This window comes from Acomys russatus, chromosome 2 (genome assembly GCF_903995435.1).
Source record: "Acomys russatus chromosome 2, mAcoRus1.1, whole genome shotgun sequence".
Taxonomy (NCBI): Eukaryota; Metazoa; Chordata; class Mammalia; order Rodentia; family Muridae; genus Acomys; species Acomys russatus.
The window spans coordinates 48251816-48264430 of record NC_067138.1 but is presented as its reverse complement, the minus strand read 5'-3'; the positions used below and the strand labels follow the sequence as shown (position 1 = coordinate 48264430).

Sequence of the window (12615 nt, the reverse complement as noted above, 5' to 3'; positions counted from 1 at the left end):
CAATCTTACAACAAAAAATAAATAAATAAAAATTTAAAAACCTTTCCTTTCCCTCTCCCTGTGCAATATCATAAAACACTCTAAAAGCAGGTGGTTTTTAAGATGAAGGCATTTAATATTTAAACAGAATAAAAATGCGAAGGCTACCCAATTAAATCCCTAATGCAAAGCTCTCTTCTCCAGGTCCATCAGGAGAGTCTAAGAGAGGCCCCCCTCTAAACTATATTGCTTTTGGTTACTTCCCGGAATTTGAAGGTGAAGCTCTATTTCTGAAGACATCACACACTTAGAACACAGGACTTGGAGGAATTGATTGGGAACTAGTGTACAAGCCTCCTCCTGGAAGACTAGATCTTATGTCAGCTGCCAAAGGAGAAAACCAATAGTCCCAGATAGTTATAAATCCTATGAACCACAGCAATTACTAGCCTCAAGAAATCTCCAATAGTGAAATAGTGGCACCTTTATCTTGGGCATAAGCAACAACAGCCTGCTTAGACTTAAGTTCTACTCAATAGAAGGGAACTCATGCTTGAAACTGCAAACCTGGGAGAACCAACCCAGGAAAATCTACTATTGCATGTCTTTGAACCTATACAATTTCTGACATTATTTGAAAGAACTTTGTATACACAAGTAAATGTAGTTGTCTCCCTCATTGAAGAAGTTTCTTTTTCTTTTTTCTTTTTTTTTTTCTTTTTTTTTTAAGCAGTAGAAGACCATTAAAGAGATTCACAACTGATCAAAATGCAGAGAATAGTTGGCTGATGGGTGCCTAGATCCTATAACATCTGCACCATAACATTAAGCTCAGGGAACATCACAGAATCAGGAACAGCAATATTGTAAGAGCTGGAGGATCAGAACACCTGCTGTGAGATAATGTTTTTTATATCTGACAGTTATGTAGTACCCATGAAATTCCAACAATATTGTTGCCTAAATAGAGCCCACATAATGAAAAATGTCACTTGAAATGCCAATATGGATGGGGAAACTTTCACAAGGCCACTATCCTAGACAAAGGCAATCAATGACTGATGAAAATGAGAGAACCTTTGTGCAGAGAGAGAGAGAGAGAGAGAGAGAGAGAGAGAGAGAGAGAGAGAGAGAGAGAGAGGAGAGAGAGAGAGAGTCCGTGTGTGCATGCTTGTGTATGAGTGTGCATGTACTTATGTGTGAGTGTGTGTCAATAATTAAGATGAATAAATTGATAACATGGCTTGGTGGATAAAGGCATTTGCTTCTAGGCCAAACAACCTGAGTTTGATCCCAGGAAACACATGGTAGGAGAAAACTAACTCCCCTGGGTAGTTCTCTGACTTCTACATGTGTAATATGAAACATAAGCACCTACCACAAAGACAGAACAATTAAATCACCAAACAAACAAATAAATAGTGTTTTAAAAACTCAGTACACACAAATACATGCTTATATATGTGTGTGTTTGTGTGTGTGGCTGTGTGTGTGTGTGTGTGTGTGTGTGTGTGTGTGTGTGTGTTTGTGTATGTATATATAGTAACTGAGACAGGTCATGAATCTCACAGGGAGTTGAGAAAACAGAAGAAGTTAGAGAGAGAGGAGGTAGAAATGATATAAATGACAGCATGAACACAGTATGAGAATGTAAAAAAAATTTAATTGAAAACCTAAAGAAAACAAAGCAAAAGGCTTGGAGCTATGTGGTTAAGAGAGTTTACTCTCCCATGCTTCTCTCATTTGGAGTCCCAATAGGATGCCCTCCCCTCTGTCCCAGTTTCCTGGTAAGTGAAGGCTTTCGTGGGACATGCCCCTTGGGCTAGTATGCAGATATAAGTGAGAGTGGAGAGTGTGATATGACTTTCTCATGTACTCTGGTGCCTCACATTTGACCATGTCCCCTGGAAGGGGAGACCTGGTGGCACTCAGAAGAAGGACAGCAGGTAGCCAAGAAGAGACTTGATACCCTATGAGAATATACAGGGGGAGGTAATCCCCCTCAGCAACAGTCATAGTGGAGGGGAATAATGGGAAAATGGGGGGGAGGGAGGAATGGAAGGATACAAGGAATGGGATAAACATTGAGATGTAACAAGAATAAATTAATTTAAAAAAAGAGAGAGAGAGTTTATTCGGTTGGGCTCTGTGGTGCACACCTTTAATCCTAGCATTCGGAAGGCCAAGGCCGGGGGATCTCCGTTCAAGGCTAGTTCAAGGCCATCCTGATCTACAAAGCAAGTCCAGGACAGACAAAGCTACCCAGAGAAACCCTGTCTTAAAAACAAAAACAACAAAAAAAGAGTGTTTACTGTTATTGCAGAGGATTCATTCTGTTCTCACCACTCACATGGTGGCCTTCTGTAAATTTAGGTCAAGAAGGATCCTATGTTTGTTGGCCTCACTGAGTAACAGCATGTAACACAGTAAACATAAACTCATGAATTAATTAATATAAATATCAGAGGGATAATTGTTGTTGTTGATGCTATAGACAAAATGAAAAGTGAAGTCAAGAGTGTCACAGCTGTCTACATCTGCCCTGTATTCTCCCTCCTGGTCCCAAGAGTATATTTTTCTGTGAATTGCTCATGGTACAAAACTATACAGTCTTTATTTTAAATTCACTCATTTCCAGTTTCCAGATTCTTTTTTTATAATTTAAATTTTATTAATTATTCAGATTACAACTCAATTGTTATCTCATCACTTATATCCTCCTGTTCCTCCCTCCCTCCCTCCTTCACCCTTTTCCCCTTCCCTAAGTCTAAGACTGAGGGGGACTTCATTCCCCACTATATGGTCATAGGCTATCAAGTCTTATATTGGTAGGCTGCTTATTCTTTCTTTGAGTGTCATCAGGCCTCCCCACCAAGGGAAGGTTGTCAATTATGGGGCACCACAGTTCATGTCACACACCACAGTTCGATGTCTACTACTTGTATTTTCCTTGGTTAGTGCAATAGTTTGAGCAGACCCCCCTCAGGCCCCGATCCACCCATCAGGATGTTCTTCTTGTAGGTTTCTAGGACCATCTGGGTCCTTCTATTTCCCCATCTCCTATATTTCTCTTACCTAGAGTCTCAGTTGGATGTCCTCACATCTATCCCAATCTCCTGGTAAGTGAAGACTTTCATGGCATATGTCTTTTGGGCTAGTGCCCAATTATAAGTGAGTATATACCATGTGAGTCTTTCTGCTTCTGGATTCACTCATTCATTATTATCATTTCTAGTCAGGATTAGAAGATACAGTTTCCAGATTCTTATTCAAGAGAAAGTTTGAGTATCCCAGATCTGAAATGTAAGACCCATCTAAGTAAAGGGGAAGGGAACTTCATTCATTGTGGGTAATCACATCGGCCCATTCACCAGAAGCTCCTGGACTATAGACATTATCTACCTTCTCAAAGCCATCCATAAGTACTCTAGAAATACTCATTGGCTTAGAAGCACTTCAGCGATTAAAAAAAAATCTCAAGGAAAAGAGTGCTTAGATGTATTCATTCAATTTAAAGATACAATGACCAGAAATGAAATTTTTTAAGATTATATTAGTGAAATTAAAACCAAAAATATTTATTAGAGTTATGTAAACCAGAATTTGTTCTACATAGCCTATTATTAACATTAGATTTTACATAATAAGAGAATGGAGTAGTAATAACAGAATTATATATAAGTCTCTATAGGACAGCTTCAACTTTGCCTCTTGACCTGAGATCCTAAAATATCTAGCTTTATCTAGCTTTAAAGCACATATATATTAACCTCTGATGTAGCAATGCAAACTCATGTATTTTATTCATGATATGCTATGAATTCAGAATAATTTCATTTCCTCCAATCTTTGAACAAAGGACACATTTTGAAAAGATGCTGTAGAGGGAAGAAGCTCATTCTCTTGGGTTTTTATTGCTATGATGAAGACTATGACTAAAACCACCTGGGGGAAGAAAGGGTCTAATTCAACTTATAGTTCTAGGTAACAGTCCATTTCTGAAGCAAGGTACATAAGGAGCCTGAAGTGGGTAAGTGAAGCAGAACCCTTGGAGTGGGGGTGCTTGTTTTTTGGCTTGCTCTCAACAATCTTATCTTCCAAGCTCCCACAGCACAGCCCACTGATCTCTGAGCATTCAACAACTTTTCTCTCCCAAAGTTTCAAAATACTTTTATACTCTTCCACAAAACAATATGGTTAGATTTGTTACATCCGAACCTATTTCTGGTACCAAATTTGGTTTTAGTTAGGGTTTCTATTGCTGTGATTTAAAAAAAAAGTACTGAAAGAGACTTGGAGAAGAAAATATTTACTTTGGCTTACAGTTCCATAACACAGTCCATCACTGAGGGACATCAGAGCAAGAACTCATGGCAACAACCTAGAAGCAGGAACTGACACAAAAGCCGTGGGGTGTTCTGCTTCTTGAAAGCCTTTTCATGGCTTGCTGAGCCTGCTTTCTTATAGCACCCAGGACCATCAGCCCAGAGATGGCACTGCCCAAAGTGACCTGGGTTCTCCCACACCAACCATTAATCAGGACATGTCCACAGGCCTGTCCAAATCTGGAGAGGACATTTTCTCAATTGAGTTTACTCTTCTAAAATGGCTGTGGTTTGTGTCAAGTTGATATAAAACTGGCCAGCACTATCATAATTTTTCCTTATGTGGTCTTTAAAAAAACACAACATCCCTATCATCTCCAAAATCCCATGCTGAAGTTCGTGTTGAGACACTAAACTGTATGTGCAAATTCAGACAAATCAGCTTGAAATATTTATTGCAACACTCACTCATTTGTATCTCAATTAAACTTTGGGTCCTGAAGATAGAGATGCTTGGAAACTTAATGATTGTTGCTAATTCTTGAATCCTACAGCTAAGTGCATAATCAGCCACATTCAGTAATGGTTTTCTCAAGAACCTCAGCATCATTCCCTGCAGTTCAAACATAAATGGAGCCCATTTTCCTTTTTCATAAGGTCCACAATGGATCAACCAAGCAGACTAAGCCATGGAGAAGGAAAAAGGAAATCTCACTTTTGAGAGTTTCCAAATCAAAATAATAAAAATGACCGGGACTTTAGAACTTATTAGAGCTGAGAAACTCCTCCTACAGCCATCCCTTCTTTAACTTGTTATCAAACTTATGGACCAACTGAGATGAGATGTGGCTCAACATGTTCTAAAACATAGAATGCTGAAGAAACATGTATTTCTCCCCACCACACACACACAAACACACTTTCTCCTCATTTGATTTTGTAATATTGGAGCCAAGATTCTTACTCACAGATTTGCTTAATATACAAGGAAAACCAATGTTTCTGTATTGTGAGGATGTTTTTTGTTGTTTGATGTTTCCTTTTAATGCACACTATACAGAAGGAACCCATTAGACCCTAACATTTAAGACATCACATGTTGATCATGAGGCAAACCTACAGGTAAAGACTGGAGCTCTGGAATCAACTTTTCTGGATTGCACTTACTTGGGTGTGGCTTCACAACTTACTTGGGTGATCTTGGTATGATCTTGATGTGATGGATTGAATAAGAATGGCTTCCAAAGACTTATGTTTGAGATTAAGGAGTGCCATTAGGAGATGTGGTCCCTTTGAGGCAGGTGTGACATTGTTGGAGGAAGTATATCTATCACTGGGGGTGGCTTTCAGGGTTTCAGATGCATAAGTCAAACCCCATGGTGCTCTCTCTCTTTCTCTCTCTCTCTCTCTCTCTCTCTCTCTCTCTCTCTCTCTCTCTCTCTCTCTCTCTCTCTCTCTCTCTCTCTCTCTTTCTCCTGCCTGTCAACCCAGACATAGAACTCAGCTGTCTCTCCAACACCATGTGTGATTGTACACTTCCATGCTACCTGCCATGATGATAATGGACTAAACCTCTCAACAGTAAGCCAGCCTTAATTAAGTGTTTTTTTCTTTTTAAGATTTGCCATGGTCATGGTGTCTCTTCATGGCACTAAAACCCTAAGACAGTTGGATAAACTACTTCATTTCCAAATATGTAACGCTTTTCATGAGGGAATAACATTGGCACACAGAACTGTTTAGAGGGCTGAATGAGAATATAGACCATAGCCTCTGTCTCTTCCTCTTTCTTTCCCTCTATCCCTCCTTCTCTGCTTCCCTACCACCACCACCTCCCCTCTCTCTCTCTCTCACATACACTTTTAAACTGCTGGTACATTTTAAATTCTTGCTGCTGTTAAGTGTTAATGAGGTTCAAACTCTCCAATAGTCAGTCTCTTGCTCAGCTTCCCTGCATCCTGTGTGTCCTCTGTTGTACTCCCTATGTCTCAGCCCCATTGAAGTCAGATGTTGCTTTAGTCCTACACTCTATTATCCTTCTCTTTTGTCAGCAAGCATGCTGCACTGTTGGTTGCCATTCAGCATTCACCAGGCACAGTCCTTTTTCTATTAAGCCCATGCCAAGGAAAATGGAGAGCTGCTACCTTTGTGTCCCCAGACAAACATTTTGTACAAAGTTCTTCATTATTCTTCCTTTTCCTCTTCCTCTAGATAGGAACTTTTCAAGGGCAAGGAGAATGTGTTAGGAACTCTGATATTCGTAGCAACTAGCTACTCTTCATCGCATAGAAGGCATTTAGAAGCATGTATGTTGATTTAATGTGGGCTTGAAGACCCAGTCTAGTAATTGTGAAGCCATAAAATTCTATTTAAAGTACAGCCACAGGAATCAACTCTGTGACCTCTTCTGGCAGCAAATCTAATTTATTACTATAAATGGCATAAAGTAATTGTCGTTATTTGTTCAAATGTCATTGTCCTTTAACCACATCTACTTATTTAAACCAAGGGGCATGCTTTTATTAACAAAATGAAGTTTTGAATATACTTCATTTTGATGATACTAGCGGCATCACTTAATGTCTTCTATAATTTTCTTTCAAAGTAATGCTTCCTTTTTTATTTCTATTTTGATTTATATACAATATAGTGCTCTGATTAAATGGGTTTTCAGTCCCTTTGACTAACTAAAGAAGCAGTAATTTGAAAAATATATAACACTAATAGGTATCTTTTTTCTTCTTTGGTAATTTTTGCTTCAATGTACTATAGTGTCCTGTATAAATATTCATTTTATTATTCAAAATCACATCTTTACAGAAAATAAGTGATATATTGTAATGCACCAAAATTTGCACATGTGAGGTGTCATGGAGGGTAAAAGTATTTTGTCTGGAACCCAAAGACCTGAGTCACATAAATTGTTCTCTGACCACCATCCACATGGTGTGGTATTTACATGTGTGTGTTTGAAAACACACACACACACACACACACACACACACACACACACACACCACAGAGAGAGAGAGAGAGAGAGAGAGAGAGAGAGAGAGAGAGAGAGATGAACACATGCATAGACCCACATTCATACACACTAAATAAATCTTAAAAACATAAGCGCATGTACATAAAAAGTGATAAAATTGATGGCCAAGTATTTAAGAGTACTAGCTGGTTTTCCAAAACTCAGGTTCAATTCCCAGCATCTACTTGGCTTCTCACAACCCTCTGTAACTGTACTTTCAAGGAATTTGGACCTGGTGAACTCTTTTGGCCTCAATGGGAAACAGGCATACAAGCAGTGTACACATATACATGCAAGTAAAATATTCATATGCATAAAATACAAAAAATAATAAAAGAAAATTATAAAATCAATCAATTTAAAAATATCTCACATATCCAAACATTTTCTCCCTTAGAACACTATTGATAAAACTGTTACAATGGTCTTCGGGCTGGCCATGTTCGCGATTATCTGCTGAGAATTTTTTTATATACCATTTATTTAATAAATTAATGTCATTCAAAATGTAGTGCCAGAGCATTCTGCTGTTGAACATGCCAGCCATGTTTGTGTTGAGGCACCTGTGCTCATGTGACATTGGTGGCGCCCCACTACTGCTAGTGTTTCCTGGGATTAATGCCAGAACACTGCTAGAGCATCTGCTCTTCTGCACAGTCAGTCCAGACAATCCTGCCCGGTGCACCTTCTTAACCCTACCGCCCCCAAACACGCACATGTCAGGTTAAAAAACACACCTAATAGATACCTACACACAAGGCTCATTATTAAATTAGGATGTTATGACCTGGTTAACCCACTCTAGTCTTTGTAAGATGGAGAAATACATTAGCAACAGCAGGTGGTTCAATGCATGAGCCAACGTTAATATAATATAGAAAGTGGAGATATTTTATGATTAAAGCTCCACATAGACTCACACAATGAGAGACTAGCAATTCATTTGCAAGACCAGCAACTTCAGTCCACACAAGGTAAGTGGCCAGATGCCTGGACAACCTGTATTCTAGAAAGACAAGTATGTCAGTGGGAAGGGAACACATGCACCTATAGAATAGTGAGACTGATCCTGCAGTCACAGCTTTTCCTGTGTAATACCATAGACATATAGGAGATCTTTCTCCACAATAGTATAGGATTTAAAAGACATTTCTATACCAACATGAACATTAGTGTTAAGTGCAGCAGAATTATACTAGAAAACTCTATTCTAGGATGTTAGAAGTATAGGAACTCAACAATGCATATACTAAATTAATCTCGGCCCAATTTTGATATGTCACACTAGGAACAGGAAATTACTTTTAAAAGTGAAGCTCTGGACTGTACATACACAGGGCTGACAATGTTAGATAATACAGACTCTTGTACTCACATGATATACATAAAAGTTTCTTAAATATCAAATAATCTCTTTCATATTACAGAAGCATGGCTGTCTGTATGACACACTGATATATATTATACTTATACAAATATTAAGTAGGGTATAAGAATAAAATGTACCAAAGATAGATTTTCATGTACTCATACTTAGTCCTTTTATATCCTCTGGTTTAGCAAAGGAAATCACAAGTCTGGTGTGTGCACTCCCTCACCTCCCCTACACAGGGTAAGTGCAACCATTTCACCATCCAGTGCAAACTCCTCTTTTTCATCTGCTGAACAAAGATTAAGTTGGTGGCTTCCATGGAGATTCTGCAAGACAGGATGGATAATGATTCCTCACAGTACATCAAAAATCTCTCACTAGGTCACACAGTACCTGTTCAGATACATGCTGCCGCAGAGACCACCAGTCAAGTTCCAGATCATACTGGTGGGTGGCATATTTAGCTCATTCATTTAAGTATGTTTCTCACATAAACACACAAAGAAAATTTGAAATCACAACAGCCCTAACACAGGGATCAGGGTACCTTTTAGCAGGGCTGCCATCATCCATTCATTTTTATTCCCATCATAAATTTCCACAGTTACTTAAGACCCATTTACAGTGCCAGAGGGGAGTCTTATACCAGAATTGGTAGCAATATGCACAATCTGATATAGAAAATTTTATCACCAAAAGCTGCAGCTGAAGAAAACGATCTGTTAGTCTGCCTCATGGCCATTTCTACCCATGAGTCAGATCTTGGAAAGTTACAGTACATGAGGTTTAAGGTCATCACATAAATGCAGTCGTGAACCCCAACTGCTGCACTCCACTGCCAAGCACAAGGCAAGGGGCTCACCATTGTACACTCATCCTTCTCAGTGTCATAGCTCTCTAGAGTCCTCTGATTAAGTTCTCCATCAACATGATCTCCTCCGATTTCATAGACATAGCCTTCACAGCAAACCAAAGATGGCTTCACATGGACAAAAAGCATCAGTCTTTGGAAACCAGGTATTTTGTTGTGCATCAAACCAGTAAAAGCACAGTTTGAATGCAGTCTGCAGTTTACTTGTCTTACTTTAATTTGTTTTTGTGTTTTTTCAGGGGCACTTGGCCCCCTACTATATGTATATCAGGGGTTACAACTGTCCTAACCTTATGCAAGTCAGCTGGCGGGCTGCATAACTTGTAAACTTTTTCTGCCTGGGGCCTATAACAGACAGAAGAGTAAAGACTACAAGGATTTTCTGATGATGCTTCAGTGAAAATCATCATCTCCTCCTCAATCATCCCAAATCTTGGTTTGAAAATCTTGAGCATAGACCTAGAAAGACCTTGAACCACAACAGATTTATCACTGGGTGGGAGTCCCTGAAACCATGCTCTCTGTGTGACTTCTGACAGCACGACAGCTCTAATCTAAGAACTGAAGACAACTACTGGGATCGAGACTCCGTGTTGCACTCTAGCCACCGCCTTGCAGCTTTTCAAATTGTTTCTTTCTTTTCTACATTTAAATTGTCACTACAGAGAATGTCTATCAGTAGATCCTGGGGCAGTTATATGAATGCTTCCTGGTGGTACACAGCAGGAAAGTTGTGCTCCACCATCGTTTTAGCACTTTGTTTTACAAATGAAGAGGTCTGCAAACCACAACAACCAACCGCACTCGGTTCTCTGTGTTAATTTTTATATTATTTTTATATTTATATCATTCTTTATACTATTCTCCACAACATCTTCTACCTGTTGAAGCCAGCTGTGTTTTATAGAGTTGCTTTATAGTGCTGTCGTTTACTGCCAAGTTTCCTGTGTATGCATAAGTTTTTATCATGTGCAAGGCAGCAGTGTCCATGTTCCTGAGGTGTAACTGTGTCTGCTTGCTTTCACTTAGTCCATTCATGGACACGGCCCTGAAATAGGAGCTACATGTTGCAAGAACCATCTTATGATATGGGAATTCAGTGCCCTCAACAATTAACACTATGTCAGTAAACAACTGCTGTTCGTAAGACAATTTCAACTGCTCCAACAAGGAAACAGTGTATTTGGTTTTCATCTGCCTTTCTTCTTGAGTGGACATGACTGTATTCCATTAATATCTCCCAGAACAGCTTAGAAAGGTGCGTTTTGAAGGGAGGTCAAATGAATACTTCAGAAATAATGGAGGGAGTCCACTTGCTGTTATCTGCAGCATTCAGAAGCAGAACTGACTCAACCACTATGAGTATCTTGTTACAGGCTTACAGTCTTTGCTAGGTCATCCTGTACTACAGTTTTTCAACAGATCCCCCAGACATCCTGCTCAAAATTGGCAGCTCCCGAATAAAAGACAAAAATATAGAAGGTAGATTTTGTTGCATCATCATATGTTCAGTAGGTTTTCCAGATTGTGAGCTGTTCTACCAGGATGCACTCCTGCAGCCACACACAAGATGGGGGGGGGCGTGGTACAGCGGGGACATGGCCCCTCACTTCCACCCCCACTTCTGCTTCCTTCTTGCACCTCCTGGGTTGGGCCATCACAGCCTGCAGCTCACACCCTGGCCCACGCCCTGGCAAGCTCCCTCAGTGGCTCTGCGGGATCCTCTACCTGCCCTGGTCAAACTCCTTCTATGCCATGGTGCTTTGAGAAAAATTTAAGCTCCTTGGAATGATGTTCAATCTGATGCAGTCTGCTGGTAAGCACCGCTTCCAGTCGTTGCACTAGGTCCAGGTATCATGATTTTTTCCCCTTTGTCCTTGAATATGCATTGTTTGTTTCTGATCTACGTTCTTTGATTGTGTCAACTTAGAGGGTATGAAATGTAAGGTCAGGACCTTAAAATCAAACATGATTTGCTTTGGACTACACCCTCCTCTTCATTAACATCTTTTATATCAAGAATTACAAATGATACATTACAAGCTTTACAAAAAAATGTTCATTTGTGGTTTTACCGTTTCAGCAGCCCTAAACATGAGACAACATAGTCCCACAGAAGAAACGCTACAAGATATAAGACTTTTGTTACTCTTTTGTAATTTAAGGCATTAACAATATTAAAAGCACGTATCTAACTAAAATATTTTTAAAAATGATTCCCAGGAAGTACAGTTGAGTTTACAATTAAAAAACAAGGCTTTATGATGTCAGGTCTAAACTTGATTGTGAGCCTCCTTAATTTGAATTTTTGTTTGTTTGGTTTTTTTTTTTTTTTTTTTGTTTTCGAGACATGGTTTCTCTGTGTACTTTTGGCTGTTGTAGGCTCACTTGTAGATCAGGCTGGCTTCAAACTCACATCAGTCCTTCTGCTTTTGCCTTCAGTGTTCTGAGATTAAAGGCATGTGCCCCATTGCCATCCTCTTCCTGATTTTTTTTCTTTTTTGATTTTTTATTAATTCATTCATCTCGATTATTAGCCCTTCCCTGTTTCCTCCTATTCCTCCCTCCCTCCCACTTCCCCCCTGCTCCCCTCCCCTATGTCTGTGATTGAGGGAGACTTCCCCCCCCCATATATGCTCTTAGAGTATTGAGTCTCTTCTTGGTAACTTGCTATCCTTCCTCTGAGTGCCACCAGGCCTCCGCATCCAGGGAACATGGTCAGAAAAGGGGCACCAGAGTTCGTGTGAGAGTCAGATCTCATTCTCCACTCACCGGTGGAGAATATCCTGTTTGTCGGCTAGGTCTTGGTAGGGGTTTGAAGTTTACTGCCTATATTCTCTCTTCCTGATTTTTAATACACATGAAAGGATTGAATTATCATTATGATGAAAACTGAAAAAAACAGAACTTCTCTAAAATTACTGCTTAGAGTGTGTTGCTCACAATATCCTCAATACATGATACAACTATGATTCGGCACAGCTCCATTTTCTAGTACACTTGGAAAACTATAAACATGTAGGTGAGTTCATTTTTATCG

At 39.5% G+C, this 12615-nt stretch overlaps 1 protein-coding gene and 1 pseudogene across 1 annotated transcript in view; one reads left to right on the top strand and one right to left on the bottom strand.

The window, feature by feature from the left end:
• Positions 1–12615, top strand: part of Fut9 (fucosyltransferase 9) — a 222500-nt gene that overhangs the window by 92641 nt on the left and 117244 nt on the right. The gene's annotated exons all lie outside the window — the stretch shown is intronic.
• On the bottom strand, positions 8902–10793 carry LOC127198197 (kelch repeat and BTB domain-containing protein 2-like; annotated as a pseudogene).